The sequence below is a fragment of the Bos grunniens genome, chromosome 2, assembly GCF_055505025.1.
Source record: "Bos grunniens cultivar Pamir isolate PY7600 chromosome 2, Bosgru_T2T1.0, whole genome shotgun sequence".
Taxonomy (NCBI): Eukaryota; Metazoa; Chordata; class Mammalia; order Artiodactyla; family Bovidae; genus Bos; species Bos grunniens.
In genome coordinates, this window is record NC_141166.1 from 110,608,175 (window position 1) to 110,625,144 (window position 16,970).

The following is a 16,970-nucleotide window of genomic DNA, read 5'->3' on the forward strand; positions in this document are numbered from 1 at the left end:
AGATTTCTTAGAGGGAAGTCAATTCCTTAAAGGCATGTTTTACTTTTTGAAGGATTTTTGGAGGCCAAAAAGTTTGACCTAAATGGAGGAATTGGTTATTTCTCTGAGTAGAGATTAGGTTTTGATGGTAAAATCGTCTACCCTGCACAGCACTTTGATCAAATAAAGCACATGTGGGTCATGTCCTCATCAAACAATGGACAAAGCCCTGAGCAGACTGTGGCTTTAGTCCTGGAAGCCCCTCGGAGCAAATGCCATGGGTTTAGGAGCTCTCTTGATGAGCTTTCTCCCGCTGAGGGACCCTTCCCACCCTGCAGAACCCATGTCTCTAGGACCACAGCAACACCCTGCCCCCAACCGCCCACCCCGGCCCTGTGCTCTGACTCAGTGGAGCCTTTGTATTAATAACTGCAGCTGGCAGCGTTACAGAGTCAGGGGAGAAAACCGTCCTTATAACACTACTACCTCGTGGTTGCTGCTCTCTGACTGCACTTGAGCTTCCACATGCCTAGCATTTGGCCTGTACTGCCAGAGACGGGGAGCCTGGTGGGCTGCCGTCTATGGGGTCGCACAGTCGGACACGACTGAAGCGACTTAGCAACAGCAGCAGCAGTAGCAGCCTCGCTTGTACCATGTAACAAGCCTTTGAGGACTCTTGCTCTACAGAGAAGAAAACTGAGCCTGAGTGGTGGGGGTGGGGGGCGAGGGGCAGAGGAACGTGCCTCGGGAATCACAGCTGGTAGTCCCCTAGGTGCCCAAGCCACACTCAGTCTCTGTGCTATGCTCATCTCTACTTTTTGGCTCCCCAAACGGAATTTAAAATTAATCTGTGTTTTCGCTGATCATGACTGCAGGACATTGTTTATTTTCTGAACTGGACTGGGATAAGGTTGTGTCTTCCTGTGTTGATTTTGATGCTTTTCCTCATGGTGGCCCCCTGTCCTTCAAAGTGGTAGCCATCATCAAACACTTGCTTCAGAATTATAGGTAAATTCAAATGCTTCCCAGCTCAGGAGCCTCTATCTATAAGCCTAAATGGCTTCACACAGAGTTACCTCATGTCCTATTTTTTCTCATTCAGAGGGTTCAGACCCTAAGAATATTAAGAATCAGAAGTACAGCAGCTGTATTTTTGAGCTTTTTATTTGGGAATAATTTCAAACTTACAAAAAAGGATGCAAAAATAGAAAAATAATACAAGAGCACCTGTATTGTCATCATTGTACTCCACTTGCTTTATTATTTGCGTGTTTCTCCCCATTCCATATATATATGTATATGAAAGAAAGTGAAAGTCACTCAGTCGTGTCCAACTCTGTGACTCCATGGACTATACAGTCTATGGAATTCTCCAGGCGAGAATACTGGAGTGGGTAGTCTTTCTTTTCTCCAAGGGATCTTCCCAACCCAGGGATCGAACCCAGGGCTCCTGCATTGTAGGTGGATTCTTTACCAGCTGAGCCACAAGGGAAGCTCATATGTATGTGCACACACACATATATACATGTATAATGGTTAAGAAAAAAATTATATATAACATGCAGATAATATGCATCTCTATATCTATTATAATAATATATTTTTTTCTTAGCAGTTTGAAAATAAGTTACCAGCTTCATGGCCCTTTACGCCTGAGTGTGAATTTCCTAAGAATGACAGTGTTCTACAACATAACAATAATACTTGGCAAAGTACATTTATCTAATTTCCCTCCCGTATATCAATTTTGTTAGGTGACTTATCAGTGTCTTTCCAAGAATCCCCCCTTCCAATACAGGATCCAGTGCAAAGTCAGGTCTTGGATTTTGTCCTGCCTTTTACCTCCTTTAATTTGGCTTTCATGATGTCAATCCCCACTTTCCCATCACATGCACATTTTTTTTTTCTTCAGGTATCTGTGTGTCATCTTTGTGCAGGGGCAGTGTTGATCTTTTTTCATATTGTTTCAATTTTAGTGTATTTGCTGCCAAAGTGAGCACCCCACACCATTTTGTTTCGAGGGCATGTTTCTCATTGTATGCATGCTTGTATGTGTTTCATGCTGGTTAGACTGAGGTTTTGCGACCTCAGCCCAGTTACTGCCCAGCGATGTGAGTCCTCTCCAGGTATTTGGAGCCGCATGAAGATGTGATCTTCCCCACACAGATGATATTAAGTTGGACCTGGTCAAGGTGTTGTACAGTTTCTTTATCCTGGCTGCTTTCTCGGTCTTTTTCCCCTTGCCACTAATAAGCAATGTGTGGGGAGTCACTTTAAGACTATGTAATTAATATTCCAACAGCAGCTATTGTGAGGGGACTTCTCTGTGAGTTACAGGCGTGACCCCTTTTCATCCCAGGGATGCTCCTCCTGCCTCTTGTGACCATAAACCCATCTTCTCTTGGCTCAAAGCCCTCTCAGGCACACCGTATCAGAAGCGGGATCAGATCTGTGGCTTTTAATGCTGTGAATAGGAAGCTGTGGATAGAACTGCAGCAGAGAAAAAAAGGAAAGAATTGTTAATTAGGGAATCTGTGGCGAGGGGAAAACTGCCTCCAGAACTAGGAAAAGGAAAAATGGACTGGAGGGGCTGGGAGATCAGGGAAGTTACAATCACTGAGCCATAATAGTGAAGTTTGGCCTGGTTTTGTAAAACTGAGCTCCTGTCCTCCCACACTCTGGGGTCAGTAGCCCAGGATCCTGTCTTTGTGGAGTTCACAGTTGGGAGTGGCATCCTGGACCATCTGAGGAAAGATGGCTTCTAGAGCCGGCTAGCAGCTGCCAAGGCTTCTAAAAAGACCACAAATCCAACAGCCTCATAACAAAGAAGAGCCCTGGAGGAGTCATTTGAACTCCTGTTTGGCCCCCAGCTATGCACAGCCATTCCAGGACCAAGTGGATGCCAACGTGCTGGAAACGCAAAACCGTCTAACCATTCATGGAGAAATTCTACCAGGGCCCAGGGAGGTCAGGTTTTCATTCAGCTCTCTGCAAAACAAAGAGGTAAATAATAGTCTTCATTATTAAATTCTATTGTGTGATCTCCAAATAGGCTTAAGAGAGGCCCGTTTGATTAGTGGGTCCCTGAAGAAGAGCTGCCAGGAAGCACTGTGAAGGTTCCAGCTGGGGAGGCACCCAGGTGGATGATGATGCAAAGACACTTTTCCATCTGTCCATTAATCCATCCATTCATTCTCTTAATGAATAGTTCCTGAGTAACTACCATATACCTAGAGATCCAGGGCACTGAGCTGGAGTTGGAGAGGGGAGAAAACTCTTTAACAATGAAAGGAGAAGTAGCTCTGTCCTGGTTGGGTGAATAGAGGAAATCTTGACTTTTCCTGTCATTAAGAAAATGTTTAACCTCTAATGATATTTATAAATACAGAATCTACTGAAAGAAAATAATTTTTTTCCTCTTACTCCAGAGAAAGGAAAGAAACACAAGCTGATCATTCATTTGAATCAACCATTAAGTCTGTGAGGTGTGGGGCTGCTAAAAGGTGGTAATTTGCTTTGCAGGCAGGTTTTGTAACTGGGAAACAGCACAGCACCCAGAGTGTTTCAATGCCTTTCTATGCCCTCTGTCTTGAGCTTTTGGAAAATAGGTCAAGTGAGCCAGAAGCTGCCCGGAGAGAAAAGCCTGGAAAAAAGCTCATGAGCCAATCTCTCTAGGGAGCAGAGAGTGGGAACTTGAGATGCGGGTTACAGGGACAGGAATCCCAGCCACCCTGGGGAATCCCCCATAGACTAGAGAGGGTGCTGAGGGATGAACGGCTATCTTGTGACTGAATATCTGGGGGGGGAATGGAAGCAGTAGGGCCCTTCTCTGAGCCATTGCACAGACTCCTGGGAACAGTTGAGATTTCTGCTGTTTAAGGAATGAAATGATTGGAAACTCACTCACCCATTGAAAATGCTCCCTAGGATGATACTGAAGGGTTGGGTAGGGGTTTCTCTGGGCACAGAGAAATTCCGAGGCTGGGTGGTATGCAGCAGGGAGAGGTGCCATGAAAGAAGCCCCCTTGGGAGCCATTTCTGCAGGATGAGAGTGTGGTGTGTGACAGTTACATGTTCCCAGTGGGGAATTGGCTCACTTGAAGACAAACCTAGGAGGACAAAGGTTCTTCTTCCAGTTGAAACCTAAGGCTGGGGCAAGACCATGTGCTTTTATAATTCTTTGTAAGGAATGAGGAAATCATTGTGAAATAACCTTTTGACTGTGTCTGGTCTTTCTGTCTCTGATCATAACAACTGACAAGCTTTTCTGGGAGATATTTCAATTATTTGCTTATCCAAGTGACTGGTTATATTTCTAACCAAGCTGATGCCCAAGACTAGACAGAAGGAAGCATACCTGAAGCCTAGTCTCCATGGTGGAAATCTACCACAGGTCACCTTCACCAATATAGGACTTGGCCAAGAATCACAAAGTAAGAAGAACAAAGCAAGCCAATAAAACATCTGAGGTTCCAAAGTCGATGTCGCAAGATGTTCCATTGATTTATTTATACTGTACCTATTTTCCAAAAAGTGTGTCAGAGCAAGTGTAGATTACTCATATGTGAAATCTCTCAGGGCCCCATTCTGAATCCATTTACGTGAACTTTATAAAGTAATTCTCATAAGTTGTCTTAGCTGTCAGGTATAAAAAGCAACAGATAGTTAAATGTGGAAGAAACTACTATAGATAGGTAAAATGATAATAACAGGAAATGAGTGTCAACAATAGAGGAGCCAGAAAAACTACTATAAGAATCCAAATAATTCAAAACTATCTATCTAGATCCACTTAGTGTAAAGTTAAAGAACCCTTAGAATCTTAAATCTACTTTAGACTGGACCATTTATTGATGTTTTTATGAGTGACTCTAAAGGTAAAATTATGTTCGTTATGTAACAGAGCACATAGCTATTGCTGTGTGCCATTACTCCGCCCTCTAGTATTAAGCAACAGGTCCCACTCAGCCATTGGCTGGCAGTGCAGTGGGCCCCTCCCACAAGCTCCCAGCCGTCACTGAGTGACATTAGTGCGGGATGCAGTCAATGGTTGGGGGAGTGGTGGTCGTCCGGTGGAGAATGAGTTATGAGGCAGATCCTGGCCTTCTCCCTGGGGCCTCCAGCTCACCGGGCCTTGGGCCAGCAGGTGAGCTGGAGCGGCCCAGGGAACAGGCTGGGGGCTGTGCCCCGCAGGGCTCAGGAGGCCTCCTCAGGGCCACGCACTGGCCAGGTCCGAGTGGTGAGGCAGCGGTGAACCTCTTCCCCATCCCTGTCTCTGCAACATATTGGACCATCTGCCTGGGTCAGTCTGTGGGACCTGCTACCCACCCTGCACCACCGTTTGGGCAGCCTGAGGAGTCTCAGGGCCAGTTAGGTCCTGGGTGCCTGGATGCCTCAGCAATGACAGCTGGGCAGGGTCTGGGGATCTGGCCCTGAGGGAACTGTCAATTGAGATCTGCCTCTTCTTAGTCAGGACCTGGACTTAGAGGGGGAAAGTTGTGCCTTGGGACCTTGCCCTTTCTTGTCAGAGCAGAGAATAGCATTCATTTGGTAGAGATTTACAGGAAGATTGTGACCTGACCATGACCTGACACCAAGAAGTTTGCAACAACTAACCATGGCACAACCCTACCTCACCTTTCCTACAAAAGGTCTTTGCTGGCAGCTTTTGGGAAGTTCAGGGGTTTTCGTCATGAGCCACCTGTATCCTTGCATGGCCCTACAACAAATCTTTCTTTGTTCCATACTCTGATGTTTTGGTATTGTTTGGCCTCACTGTGTCTTGGGCACAGACTTGCAATTTGGTGACAACTACATCTTGTTTAGGAAGTTGGAATATATTTCTTAAGAAGATTCTTGTCTCATATTACTAAAATTCTAAAATTTTTTGATCAAATAATTAAACTTTCAAGTATTGGAGCACTTAGTCATCTTGAATGACTCATGGTGGGAGGTTCAGAGAAGCCCAGGTAGCACAGTTGCATCTTTAAACACAGGTGTGTTTAGGGTTTAAATCAGTTGCCTTTTGATACAAGTTATACTTCTCATCTTGAAAGATGTAATTTGGGACTTCACACAGACCTTTACAAATGGCACTAATGTGACTCATACAGCGGTGAATCAGAACCACAGGACCAATTTTTCACTTGGAATCCATGAGATTACAAACAGAGGACTGAACAGATGTGTTGCCTCCCCAAATTAAAAAAAAAAAAAAAGGTTTAGATATGTAATTCAAGATGTTTGATCTGCTAGAACCATGTAATTTTGTGATTTGGTGGGTATTTTCTGGACCCCTGGAATTGGCTGGGTGTAGGCACTGTGGCCACTGGTTTTTGGATGCTGAGAATACATTCTCCTTATGTGGAGGGAATCTTGATGGAGAATGAGCTCTACTTCTCATATAAAAAGTCAGAGAGGCCCAGGTATCTTTTCTAGCTCCAACAGGGTGTGGGCATGAGACTCAGGATTGAACCAGAATTGGCCTTGGCTTTTGAATCCAGAGAGTGCTAACCATTGATGATGTTTACACTATTTTAAAGATAGGCAGAAGTATCAGGGTACGGTGAAATGACTGCCCTTGGACAAAAGCAAGGCTTTTTTGTAGGATAATCTGTGTGTGTGTGCGTGTGTGAGAGAGAGAGAGAGAGAGAAAGAAAGGGAAGTACCCTAGGGTCATACTTTGAGGTATGGGTAATAATGAACCAAGGAGAGTGGAAACAGAATCTGAAACTGCCCTGACATTTATAAACTAGAGTGAGACAGACATGGCCTGGATCCAGTGATGCAAAAAGTAAACATAATATTGCTAATTATAGTAATAAAATAACTTTAAAAAAATATTTCACAGATCAAATCCATGTTGCTCGAGGGTCACCTGTATATAAACAGAGAATTCTGCATTTTGTTTTCTTATATAAAAATCTTGTATTTGGTTTTCTATATCAGTTTATATTTAAAAAATTTTTTTGTTGTAGTTGCTATACAATGTTGTGTTAAATAACTTAAATTTTTTGAATACTTAATATATGGTAAGTACTGTGCTAAGGCATTAGATAAATTCTCATTTAATACTGATTGTTACCATATATGGCAAAGTGAAAGTCGCTCAGTCGTGTCTGACACTCTGTGATCCCATGGACTGTAGCCTACCAGGCTCCTTAGGCATGGAATTGTCTAGGCCAAAATATTGGCGTGGGTAGCCATTCCCTTCTCCAGGGGATCTTCCAAACCCAGGTCTTCTGCATTGTGGGCGAATTCTTTACCATCTGAGCCACCAGGGAAGCCCACCATAAATGGCGGGTCCTGTTCATATCCTCATTTTACACCATTAGGCATGACTGCTATGTCGCCAAACCAGGGGTCATGTTTAAGTCCTTATCTTGATTTCTGGTGGCTTAGACCATATTCACCTCTTCCTCTTTTTGAACGTTGCCCTACTTTTTCCCCTCGGACACTACAGTGTAGTGTTTTGGTTATCTCACACTCTGGCCGTTACGCTACTTCTTTTGTGACCTAGTCTTCCTCTAGTCTCATCTATTATATTATATTCCATCCTAAGCCATCACACTCTCTATAGCTAGTCCATAAATTATAGCACCACCTATATATTGATACTGCTGCTAAGTCGCTTCAGTCGTGTCCGACTCTGTGTGACCCCATAGATGGCAGCCCACCAGGCTCCCCCGTCCCTGGGATTCTCCAGGCAAGAACACTGGAGGGGGTTGCCATTTCCTTCTCCAATATATTGATAATATTTAAATAAAAATAAGTGTGATAACTAACATGTATAGAGTGGCTTCTGTGTTCTAGGTTACTTTCTAAGTGTTGTATGTGATAACTTTTGTAGTACTCAACACTCTGAAGCAGGTCCTATTAACATCCTGGTTTTATAGATGAAGAAACTTTTTATCATCCTAGTTTTATAGGTGAAGAAACTCAAGTACACAGGCTTGTCAAGGTCACAGTGGTAGTCAGTGGTGGAGGCAGAATTCCACCCCAAGTGGTTTACCTCAAGAACCTGAGTATGGGGGGCCCTCTTTAAGAAAAAGAATACACAATGCCAATTTAAAAAATAAAGTAGGAAAGTGAATATTTATTGAGAATGAGAAAAGAAATCACAGCAGTTGAAAATCTTAAAGAGATGACAGAAGCTTCCACTTTTGGCTAAGATGGAGTAACAGGAACCATATTTACTGATACAACCAACACCACCGTCAAAAAAAGTGGGCAAATATATGAAACAGTGATTTTCAAGACACTGAATGTCAAGCAGCAAAGGACAATGATTCCTAAGGAATGCGAAACAAATGAAATACACCTTACAATCTCCCTTACTTCATTTATGGGCTGTAGTGTAAAGAAGCGGAGAAGGCAATGGCACCCCACTCCAGTACTCTTGCCTGGAAAATCCCATGGATGGAGGAGCCTGGAGCAGTCCATGGGGTCGCTAGGAGTCGGACACGACTGAGCGACTTCCCTTTCACTTTCACTTTCACGCATTGGAGAAGGAAATGGCAAGCCACTCCAGTGTTCTTGCCTGGAGAATCCCAGGGACAGGGGAGCCTGGTGGGCTGCCGTCTATGGGGTCGCACAGAGTTGGACACGACTGAAGCGACTTAGCAGCAGCAGCAGCAGCAGTGTAAAGAAGGAAATTCATGTGTAACTTGTTGGACTACCTGAATTGGGATGTTGAGCTGAGAGTCTGAGGAAAAGATAGCTAGAGTTCATTAAACAGAGTACTAGAGAAGAAAGAGCTGCAGAGAGAGAGAATTCCAAAGATCTGTGGAGGCTTCCATGTAAGTATTTCACAGAGCACTCATCAATGCATGTGTGTGAGGAACTATACCCATCGTTTGTACAAGGTCAAGAATAATGCCACTTCCCACCTCTCAGACTGGAAACCTCCACAATTCTTGAAACATAGGGTAGAATACTCAGAAGTATATTGCCTCAGCATAAGAAATAATTAGCTTTAGACTAAAGACTGGTTTGCTCCCACCAAAAAAAAAAACAACAACAAAAAAACCCTTAAAAACAAGGTGAGAAAGAATCAAACTATTTCTTAGTAAATTAAAGCTTTTTTCTTTGATCCCGGGAAAGAAGTCGAAAATATTTACAACACAAAAATACCCAAAAGCCAACAAGAAAAATGCATAATGACTGGCATCCAATAAAAAAAATCACCAGGTATGCAAATAAGCAGGAAAATATGACCGTAATAAGGAGAAACAACAATCAGAATCCAACTAGAACTCACACAGATGTTGGAATTTTTAGGCAAGGGCATAAGAACAGCTATTATAACTGTATTACACATGTTTAAGGTAAATAGGAGCTTGCAAGTTAAAAAATACAAATTAAATCTCTAGATGAAATAGATGAAAAGTATTGAAGGCTGAGGAACAGAGTAGCTTCTATGGGGGGAAGAAGGTGAGAGCAGTCAGAGGGGAAATAGAGCAGTGGGGCATCCAGGTCGTGTAGGAATGGAGCTCTTACTCAGGGTAGGATGGAAAGACGGGCCCCAAATCCATTGCTGGTGTCCTTATAAGAGGAGGATTAGACACAGAAGCATCCAGAGACATAGAGAAGAAGGCAGTGAGAAGACAGAAGCAGAGATTGGGATGATACGTCTATTAGACCAAAGGATACCGAGGATGGCCAGCAACCACCAGGATCTAGGAGAGAGGTATGTGGTATCCACGTTCTCCCTCAAGAGTCTATCGAAGTAAGGGACCCCACTGACACCTTGATTTCAGAGTTCTGGCCTCCCAAACTGTTGAGACAATAAATTTCTATTGTTTCAACATGCCAAGTTTGTGGCAGTTTGTTTCAGCAGCCCTAGCAGTGTTCTTGCCTGGAGAATCCCAGGGACGGGGGAGCCTGGTGGGCTGCCATCTCTGGGGTTGCACAGAGTTGGACACGACTGAAGTGACTTAGCAGCAGCAGCAGCTAACTAATACAATCATGATGGCTTCTGTGTGGAGAATTAACTCTGGAGAATGTGAAAGAATCTGCTTGGGAGGCTATTGTGATGATCCAGGTGAGAACCAGAGGTGCTCAGACCAGAACAGTGGCAGTGCAGTGAGGAGAAGCTGTGAAGTCATGGGGATTTTTGACAGGTAGAGCTGGGAGGATTTGGTGGCAGGTTGAGGGTGGGGTATGAGAGAAAGAAGCTTTGTGTTAAGGTGACAGAGGCTAAGTAGCCAAAGAGGTGGTCTGTGCTGATTAAGTTCGTGTTTCCCTGCAGACTGCCCTTCAGCTTTTGCCAGCACGGTCCATGTTAAGCTCTGCTGGCAAGGGGTGCCAGAGGACGCTAGAAGGCTGGTGCGGGGCGGAGTCCATTCGCGTCAATGACACCACAATGGTAGCTGGTTCCAGTTTCTCACTTTTCTTCATGCTCCCAGAGCCAACTTCACTGGGCCCCTCAGAGGTCACTGAATCTGCTGGCTATGGCTCCCACCTCAGAGGTCCAGCTGTGTGCCCCTCCTCACAGACTGTAGGTTCAGATGAACCCAACACTTCTGTCTGTGCCCTCAGTTGAGGGTGGGTGGCTGCTTCCTACACTGACCTCTTCTACCTTCTGCCTTTTCAGTTCCCCAGTACCTGGTTAACAGTGATTTATATTAAACTCTGTTAAAATAACTGATGGGACTTCCAGGGTGGTCCAGTGGTTAGGATTGTGCTTCCACTGCAAGGGGGAATGGGTTCTATCCCTGGTCTGGGAACTAAGATCCCTCATGCCACATAGCCCTGTGAAAACAAGAACAAGAACACGGCTCTGGTTTTTAGTTCCCAAATGGACTCTAACTGATCCACGCTGAAAGCATGGATGACTCCAAGAAAAATGCAGGTAACAGAAAGAATGGAGGTGCCTCAGTGGGGATGGACAAGGCTGTGGGGGGAATGGGTTTGAAGTCTGGATCTGGACAAGGTCCAATCAGATGCCTCTTGGATGGTATGAGATTTCTAGGAGAGATGCTAAGTGTGGTCTTGGCTCTGTGAATTCTGAGTTCTGGGGAGAAGTCTGGGCTGGAAATGACTGTGTGGAGTTCACCAACGCACACAGGCATTTAAAACAACAGACCACAAGCCTGTCCCGAGATGCTCCAGGTTTCAGTACAGAGCTCGGCACAGAGAGTAGCTTCCTAAGTGTTTGATGAATGAAGGACACATGGGTAGAAGAATCAGCGAATGGCATTAGTTGGGTCATCACACCTGTAATAGTAAACTGTTTTGAAAACAACAAGGAAATTTCCTAGGAATGGAACTAATATGACAGAGAAGAATGTGTTGATGGGTTCCTCAGAATCAACTGGCCTCTCCAGCCTCATGCAGGAACCAGGGTGACCGGGATCCAGAGGGCCTTTTCTCTGCAAGCATCCCCTGGGAATTTTTTCACATCCAAGCCTGGTTTCTTTTCATCCAAAACTCGTGAGTGGAAACAGAGGCTCTGGTTCTTAACAGTGGAACAAAACATCCCATCTCTGAGCTTTCTGATGAATGAAACGTGGCCTTTTTGTTTAGCGTTTCTTTCTTTTATTCACTCTGACCTCACACTTACCATCTGCTTCGGGTTCCAGTGAATTATTAATCATTCATCTTGTCTAGTTCTATAGCTCGGGAGCAGGACTTCCTCAGGGCTAGTCTCGCCTTTGATCAGGCCAAATAATGGCAGGTAAGGCCCATTCTCCTCTGGCCAGGAGCTGAGTGAGTGCAAAATACTGCCTGCACCCCAGTGTTCCTGGTGGCCACCGAGGGCCGCAGGTGTCAGGTGGCTGTCACGATTCTGCTTTTTTGCTTGTTCGTTACAGCAGCGTCGGAGGTGAGCAGTGAAAGCGCCGAAGGAAACAAATCCCGGTAAGAGAATGACTTCCCAAAGCTGCATCCTTCACCTCAGACTGGTCTGTGGGCTTGACTGATGTGCAGAAGCTGAGCTTAATCTTTCCAGCATGTGCTGTTTCCATGCCAAAGAAGACTTTCCTTTTTAAAAAATAAAACAGCTGCATCTGTGAATCATGTGATGATGCTTGTCAGCTGTAGCACAAGAAGAGTTAAAATTTGCAAGGTTTAGGTAAATTTGATTTAAATATGATTAAAAGCTATTTGCTATGCACCCTGCCCTCCCAGCATATATTTTTGTTTAATGTGTTCTTGTCAGAAAAATGTTAAGCAGCAGCTGTGAATTTTAGCAAAACTGTGTGCGGAGTAAATATGAAAATGTTGCCTTCTAATGAGGTCTTTTGGTAAGACTGTTCTTTCCACACGCCTCTTCTGCTGTCCGGCCTCCTCTGCCCTGGGCTGTGGGAGACCTTCCTGGGCTTAGAGGATCCAGTCCACGCAGGCAGCCACAGTGCAGATGCAGACTATACCCTGCTAAGTGCGAACTTTGGAGGCAGGAGGCTGCTGAATTGCTCAGACCTTCTTGCTCTTTTTTCGGACTTAGCAGAAATGATCTATCAGATTTTGTATCTATAGTTCAAAAATGTTAGCCTGCCATTAGACCCTGACATTCTGGGAAAGCTCTGGGTTTCTGAGCACAGGTAGATGGTGGGAGGAATAGTCTTATCCCCCTTTCTCTCCATCAGAAGCTGAGCCACCCTCCCTTCTTCCCAGCCTCCCAGGGCCGGCCTCCAGGGAGGCTGATGGAAGGCCAGTTAGTGTTATCCTGAGATGAAGACAAGGTTATGGGGCTGAGGGTGGTGCAGGGGGACCAGAGAGGCAAGTGGCTTTCCTCCCCTTGTTATAATCACTGCTCTTTAGTTGATTTATGCAGCTCATTGGCCAAGAAGCTGGGCCTGGAGCACCTTCCCTGGCACTCTGTCTTCAGACAGTAGAGATAAGGGGGATCCGAGAGCCAGTCACCAGGAACCATTAAAAAAAATTGTCTGCCCTCTCAGTGCCATGTTTTAAGTCTTACACAGCCCATCAGCAGACATTGCCTTTTGAGAGCTGTATTAGGATTTTTTCGTGATCATAGAGCATGGTGTGCGACTGCAAATGCGTCAGAGGCTCAGTGTGTTCACCTTGGGTAATGCTTAACCAAAAAACTAGTAACTGGACTGCTCTCCCTTTCCCCATGACGAGGCAGAAATCAGTTGGGTGAGCACATTTTCTGCAGAAGCGATGGGCTTTGTGACTGCTGGGAACTGGACTGCAGTGTCACCCACATGCTTCCGTCGTCTCAGGCCCACTGGTCCCAGATGGTGCCCAGACCCCTGGTGGTGGTTGCTTGTGCTTCGAGAGTAATCTGGTGTTGTCAGACCCTCTGCTGGACACAGGGAATGCTTTCTGGGAGGATATCCTGGGGGGCAGAGGACCCCTTGATGGGGATCATCAAAGACTTTGCTCCCTTTTTCTAATGAGAATGAAAACGTCATTCTCCATATGACATTAAAACCCCATGTAAAGAGAAACAAATTCAGTTACCATAGATGGTTTTAAACAGGACCCATGTATTTTGATATCTTGGTTCTGACACGTGGCTTGGGTGTATTTTTAATCAAAAACCATTTGCTCTAGAACTTTTGAATACAGTGTCTGCTTTTTTTCAGTGATGACCTTGGACTAGACCAGAATCTTTGGTTGGATTGTTAATAGGCATTTTCTTTGCCTTTGTGCAAAGAAAATATATAGTGGAAATGACAAATAGATTCAAAGGATTAGATCTGATAGACAGAGTGCCTGAAGAACTACGGATGGAGGTTTGTGACATTATACAGGAGGCAGTAATCAAGACCATCGCCAAGAAAAAGAAATGTAAAAAGGCAAAATGGTTGTCTGAGGAGGCTGTATAAATAACTGAGAAAAGAAGAGAAGCTAAAGGCAAAGGAGAAAAGGAAAGATATACCCATTTGAATGCAGAGTTCCAAAGAATAGCAAGGAGAGATAAGAAAGCCTTCCTCAGTGATCAATGTAAAGAAATAGAGAGAGAAAAAAAAAAAAAAGAAATAGAGGAAAAAAATAGAATGGGAAACACTAGAGATCTCTTCAAGAAAATTAGAGATACCAGGGGAACATTTCATGCAAAGATGGGCACAATAAAGGACAGAAATGGCACAGACTTAACAGAAGCAGAAGACATTAAGAAGAGGTGGCAAGAATACACAGAAGAACTATACAAAAAAGATCTTCATGACCCAGATAACCACGATGGTGTGATCAGTCACCTAGAGCCAGACATCCTGGAATGAAAAGTCAAGTGGGCCTTAGGAAGCATCACTACGAAGAAAGTTAGTAGAGGTGATGGAATCCAGTTGAGCTATTTCAAATCCTAAAAGATGATGCTGTGAAAGTGCTGCACTCAATATGCTAGCAAATTTGGAAAACTCAGCAGTGGCCACAGGACTGGAAAATGTCAGATTTCATTCCAATCCCAAAGAAAGGCAATGCCAAAGAATGCTCAAACTACCACACAATTGCACTCATCTCACACTCTAGTAAAGTAGTGCTCAAAATTCTCCAAGCCAGGCTTCAAGCTGGATTTAGAAAAGGCAGAGGAACCAGAGATCATATTGCCAACATCTGTTGCTGCTGCTAAGTTGCTTCAGTTGTGTCCGACTCTCTGCGACCCCATAGATGGCAGCCCACCAGGCTCCTCCATCCCTGGGATTCTCCAGGCAAAAACACTGTAGTGGGTTGCCATTTCCTTCTCCAGTGCATGCAAGTGAAAAAGAGTGAAGTCACTCAGTCATGTCTGACGTTCGTTGGATCATCAAAAAAGCAAGAGAGTTCCAAAAAAATATCTGCTTCTGCTTTATGGATGACACCAAAGCCTTAGACTATGAGGATCACAACAAACTGGAAAATTCTGAAAGAGATGGGAATACCAGACCTCCTGACCTGCCTTCTGAGAAATCTGTATGCAGGTCAAGAAGCAACAGTTAGAACTGGACATGGAACAACAGACTTGTTCCAAATCAGGAAAGGAGTACATCAAAGCTGTCTATTGTCACCCTGGTTATTTAACTTATCTCCAGAGTACATTGGAGAAGGTAATGGCAACCCACTCCAGTACTCTTGCCTGGAGAATCCCATGAATGGAGGAGCCTGGTAGGCTGCAGTTCATGGGGTTGCTAAGAGTTGGACACGACTGAGCGACTTCACTTTCACTTTTTACTTTCATGCATTGGAGAAGGAAATGGCAACCCACTCCAGTGTTCTTGCCTGGAGAATCCCAGGGATGGGGGAGCCTGTTGGGCTACAGTCTATGGGGTCACACAGAGTTGGACATGACTGAAGCAACTTAGCAGCAGCAGCAGCAGCAGAAGCAGAAGCAGCAGCAGAGTACATCATAAGAAATGCCAGGTTGGATGTAGCACAAGCTGGAATCAAGATTGCCAAGAGAAATATCAATAACCTCAGATATGCAGATGATACCACCCTTACGGCAGAAAGTGAAGAAGAACTAAAGAGCCTCTTGATGAAAGTAAAAGAGCATGAAAAAGTTGGCTTAAAACTCAACGTTCAGAAAACTAAGATCTTGGCATCCAGTCCCATTACTTAATGGCACACAGAAGGGGAGACAATGGAAACAGTGAGAGACTTAATTTTGGGGGGCTCCAAAATAACTGCAGATAGTGACTGCAGCCATGAAATTAAAAGATGCTTGCTCTTTGGAAGCTATGACCAACCTAGACAGCATATTAAGAGGCAGAGAGATTACTTTACTGACACAGGTCTGTATGGTCAAAGCTATGGTTTTTCCAGTAGTCATGTATGCATGTGAGAGTTGGACTATAAAGAAAGCTGAGCACCAAAGAATTGATGCTTTTGAACTGTAGTGTTGGATAAGACTCTTGAGAGTCCCTTGGACTGCAAGCAGATCCAACCAATCCATCCTAAAGGAAATCAGTCCTGAATATTCATTGGAAGGACTGATGCTGAAGCTAAAAGTCGAGTACTTGGTTACCTCATACAAAGAACTGACTCACTGGAAAAGACCCTGATGCTGGGAAAGATTGAAGGTGGGAGAAGAAGGGGAGGACATGGGATGAGATGGTTGAATGGCATCATCAACTCAATGGACTTGAGTTTGAGCAAGCTCTGGGAGTTGGTGATGGACAGGGAGGCCTGGCATGTTGTAGTCCATGGGGTCACAAAGAGTCGGACACAACTAAGCCACTGAACTGAACTGAATTTGCCTTTTTGCCAAATAAACTCTTTTAATGTCAAAAGAGATGGTGTGACAATTTAATCAGACACCAAATATAAGCATAAAGAAGGCAGGAAAAGTGGTATCAAAAATACATGATAGAAATTATTAATATTTCCCCAGTATTTTATGTACTGCTTAACCTGTGTTCTTTAAATATTAAAAAATATTTCTTAAACCAGTAGTCAGGAAATAGTGATGCTTTTTACGGTTTTTAATTGAAATATAATTTTCATACAATATTGTGTTATTCCAGGTGTACAGCAAAGTGATTCATTTACATGTAATATGTGCATTTTTTTCAGATTATTTTCCCATATAGGTTATTACAAAATATTGAATATTGTCCCCTGTTCTATACAGTAAGTCCTTGCGGTTTATCTATTTTATGTGTAGTTTGTATCTATTATTTCTATGCTCCCAATTTATCCTTTTTTATTATTAATATGTCCTGTGCAAATTTTCAGTGACCTTGAACATAGGGCAGGGTGGCTATACTTGAACTAATATAGCAGAATTGGGTTAGTTTATAGATACAGCATGCATGGAAAGAGAAGTAGCGTAAAGGCTTTTTTGCTCATTAGTTTGGCTGGCTGCAGACCCTGAGACTGGTTAGTCTTCCGGTGAGGAAGGAGACCTAAACTATTTAAAGGAAAAGGGCCTTTCCTTCCTTGTGTCTCTCCCTCTTTCTCTGCCTCTGTTTCTTTGTGTCAGACTGTCTTTGTTTCAATTTAGAAAATAAACGTATGGTTACCAAAAGGGATAAGGTGGGGGGGGCGGGCGGTGATGGGAAGGAAGATCAACTAAGAAGCTGGAATTAACATATGCATATTACTGT

At 44.0% G+C, this 16,970-nt stretch overlaps 1 protein-coding gene and 1 non-coding gene across 5 annotated transcripts in view; one reads left to right on the forward strand and one right to left on the reverse strand.

The window, feature by feature from the left end:
- The window catches only part of MYO3B (myosin IIIB), a 519,880-nt gene that overhangs the window by 11,004 nt on the left and 491,906 nt on the right, over positions 1-16,970 (forward strand). The gene's annotated exons all lie outside the window — the stretch shown is intronic.
- LOC147378509 (U6 spliceosomal RNA) lies at positions 1,872-1,979 on the reverse strand. Its single transcript, XR_015153631.1, has one exon. It is a non-coding gene; the product is annotated as a U6 spliceosomal RNA (small nuclear RNA).